Genomic DNA, 11,440 nt, shown 5'->3' with positions numbered 1-11,440 from the left:
GATGTGCCATATAATGGAACAGACCTATTGCCACGTGTCACTGTGAAAACCCAGATTGTCTGCTGTGAAAGTAGCTAAAATTACAGCTTTAACACCTAATGCAAGGTAAAAACATCCATCTAGTTTAAATAATTTAATGGGGAGGAAAAACCAAGCACTTTCCTTCAAAACAACTTGGAAATACCACAGCAGTAAACTTCAACCTCTTTATAGAGTCTTATCTAAAAGCAAAACTAAGAATACAAAGCATGCTTGTGCAGTGCCCTGCATTTAAATACCTGCCTGTGTGTTGCTGAGGAATAATTTATTTAGGAAAAAAGATCCAGAAAATCATCTTAAACCCCCAAAGAATATGTTACCCAAAATCTACTCCCCCAGCTCATTGATGCCTATCTGTAAATAAAAGATTGTAATCTGGCTTGTTGCAATTAGGTATCATTATCCTGCTCTGTTTTATGATTTTCTTCATTAATGAACTGAAGTGATTTCAGATATTGATAATTACAGTGCTTGCAATTTTTAACAAAAAGCTCTACCATAAAACAATAATTCAAGCTAATAAACCCTGACCAAAATCTCTCTCTTGGGCATAAATCATCAATTAAGTACCAAGAGAAAAATTTAAATACAACTTTGTAATAATTATTTTCAAATTAGCTACAGAAGGAAGCAGCAACTCAAACTCCAATACTTTGGGACTTGTTTGAAAAATTAAGAAAGCAGCTTATGCAATTGATGCTTTTCATCTGACAGCTTTAAATCAACTTACTGCACATGAAAGGTCTGTGGTTTGCAACTGCACTTAATCCCAGCACAGGGTGAACATACCTGCACAACTTCTACATTAAACAGGATTTACTCAGCCAAGAGATTGATAATTCAAGGTCAGGTCACACTGTTCCACACACTGACATCTCCTCTTGTGTTACCCCACTTCTCTGGGTCTTCTGAAAATTCAGACCCACAAGTTCTGTCTCTGCCAACTGCTACAATCAAGAGGTATTAAAAACAGGCACTGAGAACAGACAGAAAAGTTATCATTTGTTACCACAGTATGAAATGGGCTTCCTAAAATTCATCCACAGAAGATGGCTGGAAGAATTAGGATCTTACTGCTGTTGATGTGGAAGCAAACAAGAAACAAATCAGCCCAAAGAGACTGGATAGACGCTTGGTTTTATTTTTACATGTATTGATTTTATTTTTGCATGTATTTGAACCACTTGTAGGACCTTTAGGAGACAATCTCAGGCACCAGCTGGAACATCTGCAGGAGGAAGGTCACCATCTGTGGTACAAGTGTGGAACTGCTGAGGCAAATCAGCCCTAGAGAAACACCTCTGAACAAGTGAATGCTAAGCTCAAACACACTGACAAGTCAGATTTCCAGTTGCAAGTGGATTAAAACTGCAAATTTTACATATTATATTATGGTGAATTACTAGAATCATCACATTGGGACAAGTTATAGACAGGTATTTCAGACAGGCTGAGCTGAATTCTAGATTGCCAGGCAGAGCAGGGATGCTCCTTCAAGGCTAGGGTTTAACAGAAAATTTGAAGAGGTATTAAATCAAGTACTAAGTCAATAAATAAAGTTATAACCATAGGAAGAAAACCCTGACACAAGCAAGGAAGACCTAAGAGTTCTCTTGCACCATGTTATGTACAAAAAAAAAAATAGGGTTCATTTTTGGGCTTTTTACCTTCCTGTGGAATTACAGATGTTTATGAACACCTTCAATTATTTGGCTTTATTCAACTGTAGCAGCACTGGTTGGAAGGGACATCTCTAAACCAATCTCCACCACAGCAGCACCAAACTGGGTCAATTTTCCCCTTTTTCTGAGCAAGTCCCCCTTCCTTGGCTCTGCCTGAATTTTCTGCCTCATTTTTGGGCTGGGACAACCTCTGGTTTGTGCCTCCTGGCACAAGACAGAGAGCAAAGCATCAAAAACCAATTTGCTTTTCTTTCTTTGGCGAGTCAAAGCTTCAGTGAATTGCAGCCATCACATCATTGACCTGGTAAAGCCCCTGTTTCCAAAAATACCCCTTGTGTCTCATATTCAAGGTTTCCCTTTGTTGAAACTGTTTAGGAATGGGTCTGTGTCTGGTTTTGAATAACACAAAGTAATGTTTATTGCTTTCAATACTCATGAGGCAATAAATTACTATTTCCCAAATAAAAACAGCCAGTGACCATGTCTAATAAATTTACTGAGGCTGAACATTTCCATTTGTCACAGGTCACACAACGCAAACATTCTGATACATTTTTCAAATACATATATAGGAATTTGAGCAAGGTGTTATTAGTGCTGATCCCCTAATTAAAAAATTAATTTAAATAAGCCAAAAGATTTTCTTTTTTCACAGAGATCTCCCTAATTCCATACATCCCAAGCAGTAGAACAGCACAGGCTGATGGATTAAACAAAGCCTGATTTTTTAATGACCTGACAAGTAAGTGCAGTCAAGGAGCAGTTAGATAACATGTAAGTGATATCAACCAGAGCAGTCCTGAAATATTTCTCTTTCCAAGTGGTAGTCAATGGCTTATAAAAGAAACAGACCCATCTAGTGGTAACACTGCTTTTATGCTAATGCCTGTGGGAGGAGAGGGGATAAAGGAATTACACCACCAGAAAGAGCAGTGGCAATCAAAGCTTTGCTCCAAGTCAAGCAGGGAGAACTTTTCCTGGGGTGAAGGTGCTGAACAAGCCTTTTCAAATAATTTGGTTTACAAAATATTAGCACTCATCTTCAGCAGAGACCAAGCCTCACCACTCAAACCTGTCAGTCAGGATCAATGTCAGCCCATGGCAGGGAAAGCTCAAATGCACCAGGCAAGGAAACTGCTGGAATGCTCTCCAGAAACCTTCATTTGAGTTTGAAATGTCCTAAACTACTTCAAAAAATTGTTTTTATAATGTAATGACTTTGAGTACATCTGTACCTAAACATCCCTCTGTGTTGAGCAACTGAGTGTTCTGCTCATTTAATCTGGTGTCATTGCATGTGACAATTCTGAGTGGGAATGGTCCCAGGGGACAAGAATGAAAAAAACCCACAATGTGCCAAAATCTGAAAGCCATGCAATTTTAGGCCTGTCAGAGCATTCCTAGCAAAAAGTGCTAGAAAAGCTAATAAGGGCTCATCTAATAATGAATTGAAAATGACAGTAAAATTAGCATCACTGGTCACGATTTCATGGTAAATAGATCTTGTCAAAATAAATCATTGTGCTGTTTTTCAGTGGGAATCTCAGACTTGGGCACTTGGTGCCTCAGGCCATCTTGATTAGAAAACAAAAGCATGCCATGAGATAATAAATGGACTAAAAGCTGTGATGGGTCTCAACAGGCAGCTGCAAAGGAAGACAAAATGCACATATTGCTCCAGGGAACGTTTCCCACCTTGTTCTAAATCCTCCTCTGCCAACAACTCTGCCAAGGCAGTAGAGAAAACTCAAAATGATCAAAGGTAGCAAACAAAACAGACAGCAATGCTCACGCATGGGCAGCTCAAAAGCAAAAGAGGGCCCTGGCCTCACCTGGTACAGCAGCCAATTCCCAAATTTAACTCAATCCTGAAATCCCTACAGATGCACAAAGCAGATGGGAAAAATAATTGGGAAGTAACAGGGATGGAGAGGTGCAAATGGGACAGCAAAGGGAGCAGCCAGCACTGGTTTCAACGTGGGAATTTCTAGAAACAAGGTCTTCCTTGGCCTCAGGGAGAGAAAAATCAAAAGAACGAGAAGCAGCAGCAAATCCATGTCTCCACACACAACCCTTTCTCCCCTGGATCTCTACCAGGGTGCACAGGTTCACCTCACAGGCAGCACAGAGCTGCCTTTTCCCACCTTGCAAAGAAAACAAGGATTTGTGGGTCATCTCTCTCAGTGCAAAATCCACCAGGGATGACTTCAGAGCAATCCTGACAACATGGCAGGGAAAGGACTTCTCCACATTTGTAATGTCTGAGCCATAGTTTGTTCCCTTGTCCTCAGAGTCCATCAGCCCTGGGCAGTCTGGCAGTGGTAAAGGACAAGCCCTTTGCTGTCCCCAAGGTCTCTGAGAAACTCATTTCCACTGAAAACACCCCTGCTCTTCCATTGTGCACCATGAACATTGTGAGTCACCACTTCACTGTTCTCTACTGGGCCAACACGACTTGGTCATGTCCCAGATGTAGAAAATGTCCAAAAACCCAGAGCCCTCCACAAAAGAAGGACATGGAGATGCTGGAGAGAATCCAGAGGAGGCCACAGAGATGTTCCAGGGCTGGAGCCAGGCTGGGAGAACTGGGGGATTCACCAGGGAGAGCTCAGAGCCCCTTCCAGGGCCTAAAGGGGCTCCAGGGGAGCTGGAGAGGGACTGGGGACAAGGGATGGAGGGACGGGACAAGGGAGAACAGCTTCAAACTGACTGAGGGCAGGATTAGATGGATATTGAGAAGGAATTCTTGTCTTAGAGTGGTCAGGCCCTGGCACAGGGTGCCCAGAGCAGCTGTGGCTGCTCCTGGATCCCTGGAAACATCCAAGACAAAGCTGGACAGAGCTTGGAGTACCCTGAGATAGTGGAAGTTATCTCTGCCCATAGCAGGGGTGGAATGGGGAGGTCTTTATGGCCCCTTGGAACCCAAACCATTCCACTTTAGGGAATTCCCTTAGCTGAGGATGTGAATGGCCTCCCAGCAGCTGCACTCCAGGTGAGCAGCACCCCCACTCCTGCCTGGTGCTGTAATTCTTGAATCCCAGCCCAGACAACACCTCCCTCCCACATCCCCCAGTGCCCTGTTTTGGTACCTGACAGACCAAAAACCTTTTGGAGAGGGAGCTGCCTGCTCACTGGCTTGTCACAGACTAAAACTAAACACATCTCAATGCAGCCTGCACCCCCATGTCCCTGTTGGTGACAGGGACACAACTCCCAGCTCTCCCCTCCCAATCCTCCCAGGCAGGGAGCAGGATTTTGTCTTTGCTCCAAGGCTCCTTTCCCTGCCCACACATTCAGTAAATCCTTTGATTTGCTGCAATGAACCCAGTAAGTGCAAGATCTAAGGACTAAATCACAAATAACAACCTGGTACCCAGCTCACGGACTCTGCATCCTGCACCTTTTGGTGTGAAGTTCCAACTTTAATTACTGGAGGGAACCACATCCCCAGTCAGTTGAGATTTTGCTTTACAAGATTGGGCTTCTCCTAGAGAGATTCTGCCCAGGCAAAGGCAGCAGCAAGGAAGTCAGCCCCAACCCCAAAGCACACTTGTGGCCCCTGGGACTGTCTAAAAAGAACAGAAAAAGCCTCCAGGAAAGTCACTTGAGAGCAGTAAGAGAAAGGTTCCTGTAAAACATTATCTGACAAATAATTTGTGTGCTACAGAAATATTCCAGTGGAGTCCTGGAGATCAGTTAAGTCCTCAAATGATGCACAAAGGGAAATAAAAGTGAAATTGAGGAATTGAAAGTAGAACAAGTATTTCAATCATACTTTTTAGCAAAGACTGCTGAAATCTATTGCCAAAACTGCTGTTCCTACTGGTTTTCCTCTCAATTAAAGGTGGTGCAAGACAGCGCCACTGGGGTCAGCAGGGCTGAGTTAGTTATTCCTACAGAGGCAATTCCCACTGTGCAAAACAGGGACTAGAACCCCAATGCCATGGCTGTTTTTTTAATTACTAATTAGAGATTGAACTTCCAAACTTGAACAAGATATCTGAGCATTCAAATCTGCATTTATTTTCTTTTATTCAATGTTTGGTCCACTTTAACTTTTAAGCACCTTTTGTAGGAATACCCCTGGACAAGGGGCCAGTATTGTTATATTTACATGTCATTTTTTTGTGCCAAGGGATGCAACAACTATGGAGAGGTGGACTGGGCCATGGCAGCCATCAAGGATAACTTAAACCACTTTAGATTATAATAAGACAACTAAAATTTCTGCAAACAGGCAGCTTCTTAATGCAGACCTTTAATATTTCAGAGAAAACAGGATTTATTGCTTTCATGTGCTTAATGTGAAATAGAGCCAGCAGAGAAAGAAATGAAGAAAAAGGACCACAGAAATGACACTGGCACACAACAGTAACACCACAAACTTTCTCATACCTGCTATTATGCATGATAGAGTCCAATGAAAAATGGATTGAACGTGGCTGTAAGTGCTGCTGCGCTGGGGCTCTTGCATAGCTTTGGAAGGAAACTGATGGGGCTGATTAAATTAAATCAAAAGCTGGAGCACTTCAATGACAATAAAGGCAAAAACAGCCTTCTAATTCAGCATGAGGAAAACTGAGCAGCTGAAGGGAACCACTGAGCTGCAAATTGATTGGCACAAGCTGGTGCAGAGCACTGCTGGGTCAGTCAGCTCCTGCTCCAGGAGTCTGGAAGGACATTTGCTGTCTGGCTGAGGCCGTTCCCCTGCACAGCACCCAAGTGGCTCTGGTGTGACACGCTGTCCTCACTGCCCACATGCACAGGTTTGGCAAATTCGGGACAGGAAGGCAAGAGCATGGCAAATCTAGTACATGAAATTTCTACAGCACCACCATTTCTACAGGTGGTGATAATCCTCCCTGGCAGGGTGGGCAGGCCCTGGCACAGGGTGCCCAGAGCAGCTGTGGCTGCCCCTGGATCCCTGGAGCAGACTGGGACAGTGGAAGGTGTCCCTGCCCATGGCAGGGGTGGAATGGAATGGGCTTTAAGGTCCCTTTCAACTCAAACCATTCCATGATTCCATAATATCTACAAATACACAGGTGTTTGTTTCCACACACAGTTAAGTCAGGTTCACCAGAGACACCGGGAAGAGCTGACTGACTTCAGCTGCTGCCAGTTGTTCCTTCTGTTTTCCTTCTGCCTATACAGCAATTGCTGCTATGCTTCTGGATTCAATAATTATAATTTGATGTTCATAGAGGGTCACTTAAAATCTCTGTGAACTGAAGTAAAGGGGTGACAATGTAGCAGATGCCAAGTTTTGTGTTTAGGTTTTTTGTTGGGTCTTTTCAAAAATACTGATCAATTGTTATGATTTCTAGGCACCTCAAACCACTACATTTGATATTTCTCAGCTCTGCAGGCAGACTCAACAAGCAGAAATCAGAGCCTATGTTGTTCCTGCTGCTGAGCAAAGGGATCTCTCTGATTACTGTGTGCTTCCCTGCAGCAGGATGATGAAGAGATGGCACTGATGTGCAGAGAACCATTTCCTTCCTCTGCCATGAGCTGATATCCCTATCTGATAGGAATTCTGAGGGCAGCAAGGTGAGCATGCAGCTGGGAGGAATTCTGCTGTGAAAGCAAACAGTGCTCTTTCAGAAACAGATAATGAATTTGATAATGAATTAATGCAGCATCTTCTCCATTTTGCCTTGAGCCTGTTGCCAGCTCCAGCACCTGCCCCTCCATGGCCACCCCCAGGAAACCTTGGAAGCATCAGCTGGACAGAACACAGGACCAAGGAGCCTGTAGTAAAGCACATATGTGTCCTCTTGCTTTGCCAGGAGAGCTCTCCACTCCTGCTGATCATCTTTTGGATCTCCATGATGTAGATCTTGCCATTAAAAAACTTTGAGAACAAACTTTGAGCCTTTGCTCAAGCATCCCCAAAACACCAGCACTACCCACCCAGTCTAAGTACTTAGAGGAAATCCCATAATATCCTAAAGATTTGTAAGCAACCATTATATCAGTGCTTATTTATTGCCATTTGATCTGAAAGAAGGATTAAATTGACTGGGATTTAATCACCATCCCCAGGATTTAATATTACTCAGCAGAAAAGCTGAACTAAAAAGGTGTTTGGGAATACTGAGAAAAAAATGTTGTCAGGTATTTCTTTTAGTCCTACTTAACTGCACCTAAGCACAAAACAAGATTTCACTTTGCCTGAAAGATTCCTAGGCACACAGGGCCTCAAGAGGCATTACTTCAGGATTCTTAATTTTGAAGAGATTTCCAGAAAGCTTCTTGAGAGAGCACATACTTGTGTACACAGACAGTGTAAGTGGCATCTGTCAGAGCAGGGATGACTTGCAAGCAGAAATTCTGTATATTCCTCCCAAAGAAGATTGTGTTCTCCTCCCCCTGCTTTTCCTTTCTGCTTCTGTGAGCCAGGAGGGAAAAAAACCTACTGCCCATGTTCACACTTGGATTTGCCTCTTGTGAGAAAAATCCCCAGGGAAGAGCAGAGCTTAATTCCCAAGGCTGGGCAGCCTCTCCAGGTGAGAATTCCTGTCCTTATCTCCTCCTCAGGCTCAGATTTCTGCACTGCACTGGGTTCAAGCTTGACCCTAAAATGGGAGGTGGCATCCCAGGGAAAGCACCTCCCATCAGGATCACATCCTGGTTTTAGCAGTTCCTCTGTCCTTGTTGAGCTGATTTACCCAGTTCTGTGCCCTTACTGTGTCAACTGAATCCACCTTGACTTCCCACTGTTCCTCTCCTTCTTTCCTGGGCTAAACTAAGGATAATGCTGCACTGTAAAAAGTGGGTCACAAGGAAAATAGGGAAGAAGAACAAAGACCATAGCATCATTTCTTTTCATCTTTAAAAAAAAAAATCAAAACAAAGTTTCAAACCATTCAAGGACAAAAAAAATAGTCTTCAGTCAGTATAGAAAAAAATGTTTTGCCATCTCCAAGCTACAGGGCTGAAGTTCTCCTTCAGAATTACTCAGACAAACTCTCTCCATCACATGGTGCTGATAACTTCACTAAAAGGCAACTCCTTTGGAATTTAGGAGTATAAGAATTTAGACATGCACTAGAAATTAGAATCTGTACATCCAAAGAATCCTTCACTTGATGTTCACTAATACCTGTCACTTACTCTGTTACATTTCCTACTGAGAGCATATTTAACATATTTAAGTACTTTGGTACCTCTTGTTTCCATTCCATATTTTTTGTGTGCAGTTGGGGTTTTTGTGGGCTTTGGGTTTTTATTTTCAATGATAACTTGTTCAATAAGTAAATAAAAGTGGAGCTTTTAAAGTTGCCATTAGTGAACCTTGAGCATCCAAACAGATTGAGCAGTAATGTCTCCAATACCTAAACCCAGGGATAGATGAGGTGTAATGAAATACAGTTTAAGTTAAAGAACAAAGTATTAATTCCAGAGCTTTCACCTCTAACACACTCTGGTCTTGCATTTTTATCTAAGCAACACTCCTGCTGATTATCTTTTGGATCTCCATGATGTAGATCTTGCCATTAAAAAACTTTAAGAACAAACTTTGAGCCTGTGTCTGCTCAAGCATCCTTAAAACACCAGCACCACCCACAATGACCACTCTAAGCACTTATAAGAAATCCCACAATGTCCCAAAGGATTTTTTTGAGTAACCACTCTGCCTCTTGCACCTCAATAAATTCCAGCTCATCTTTGCTGCAGGAGGTTAAATGTACAGGAAGGTCAGATCCCAGCCAGAAAATGGGAAACACTCAGGAAGTTGCTGAGAAGCAAACTCACAACAGCCACAAATATTTATTTATCAATATTTCCAGGAGGGAATGAGTAATTTGCATGTCAAAGTCTTCAGAAAGTCACTTCTTCTCACTGACCAGACTGGGGATAAGCCACAATTACAAGTCCTTGCTGAAACTTTCACACTCTAATTTCCCTGATGGTATAAACCCCTAACCAAAGGGAAAAACCTGAGACATGAGGACTGTTAAACTCTAATCCATCCAAACAAGCTGCTCTGTGTGAAACTTGAAATTTCTGTCACAACACCACTAGAGGCACATGGCATTTCCCAGTTCTTCCAAGAAACATTGCAGTTCACCCCACAACCTTCCAAAAGAAATTAGCCTACCTCACGCACAGGGGTATGGAAATCAAGAACCCAAGGACATGAATAAAGTTGAGATTATTTTTCACTCTTTCCTTCCAGTTCCTCTCCCACAAAGGTTGACACTCTTTTAGAGCAGTCTGAAGGCAGCAGAACATTCTTGCCCTGCCTCAAACACATAAAAAAATCACCCCAAAATTGAGCACACCTTCCCCAAGAGAGCACAGCCTTCCACCTCTCTGCTCACAAGGAAAACAAGAGGCAGAGAGGAACCTGGGGCTTCTGCAGACACAGGAAACACAAAGGCGCCTTCCAAAAAGAGGCCAAAACCTGACAAATCTTGGAATTTTTCCACAAGAACTCCAGTGAAAACAACCTAGGGGAAGGAAAGAGTCGTGGGGTGACAAACTTTATCCCAATATCTTGTGTTGTGTCTGGCAGCTGTGCCTTTTCTCTCTTCCCCCCTCTCCCCTAGCCGTCTTGCTGCGGCGGGGCGGGGAAGAGAGAAGGGAGTGTGACCAGGCACTTCGCTTTTGGCTGCTTGGCTTGGCTAGCCACTTGCTTACTTGCTTTCTGCGCTGGTTTTTTTTTTCCTTTTCTTTTGTTCCCTCTTTCTTACCCTCCCCTGAAGATACTGGACCGGCTCCAGACCTGACCTAAGACGTCCAGGACCCGCCCCGTAGTCTGTGAGAGAAGCTCAGCGCCCTCCACAACACAGCCTGGTTTCTTTTCTTTTCTTTTCTTGTGTTGGGGAGTGTTCTTTTGTTACTTGTAAATAAATAGGTTTTTTTTTCCACTTTGCTCCTCTGAGAAATTCCTTCCTGAACCCGGTATTGGGGGAGGGGTGGTTGGAGGTTTGTTTTGTTTTGGGGGACTCCCTTTTGGAGATTTCCCCTAATTTGTCCTAAACCAGGACAGAAAGTGTGCAAGTTTCTGCTCCAGGGACAGCTGAAGGAAAACAACCCCGATCTCTCAGCAGCCTTCATCCCTCACAAAGAGATCCTCACATCCCTCCAGCACAAAGTTATCACTGGGTGCTCCTGCCCTGACATCCCTTCAGGCTTCCTGCTGCCTATCCTTCCAAATTTTCCATTTCAAAGGGAAGCTGAGAACCCTGATCAGTCTGAAAACAGCTCAGGACTGGGAAATGCACACAAGGTTTGGGGTGAAGCTTCCCTCTGTCCCAAAAGGGGATCTGCTATAAAGGCTGCAGGTGCAATCCACCAGCTTAGAAGAGGAAATTATTACTTGTGGTTTTCTATTTTCTTTGCAGGGTAACACCACTGAAAACAGATGGGATATATTATTTCATCTTCACTTATGCATCAGAAGATTAAAATAGTCCCCAAATATTAACATTATGTCTGCTGGTTAGAGAGGGGAGATTCAGACTATCAGTCCACTTTAAAAAATCCACAAAAAACCGAAAACAAATCAACAAAACAAAAAACCTAAAAAACCCCTCCCAAAATTCAAAACCCAGCAACACACCAAAGCTAGAAAGCCATGCAGGTCCTGACTTCTCTCCCAAGAAAAAGGCAGTTAGTACATCATCCTGCCTGCTCTAAGATGGCATTAAACTCTTAATTCTGAAAATTAAAAACAAAACCCATCTCTGTATTCTATATAAAATCTG

Source organism: Ammospiza nelsoni, chromosome 8 (assembly GCF_027579445.1).
Source record: "Ammospiza nelsoni isolate bAmmNel1 chromosome 8, bAmmNel1.pri, whole genome shotgun sequence".
Lineage (NCBI taxonomy): Eukaryota > Metazoa > Chordata > Aves > Passeriformes > Passerellidae > Ammospiza > Ammospiza nelsoni.
Note: the sequence above shows the minus strand (reverse complement) of the source record.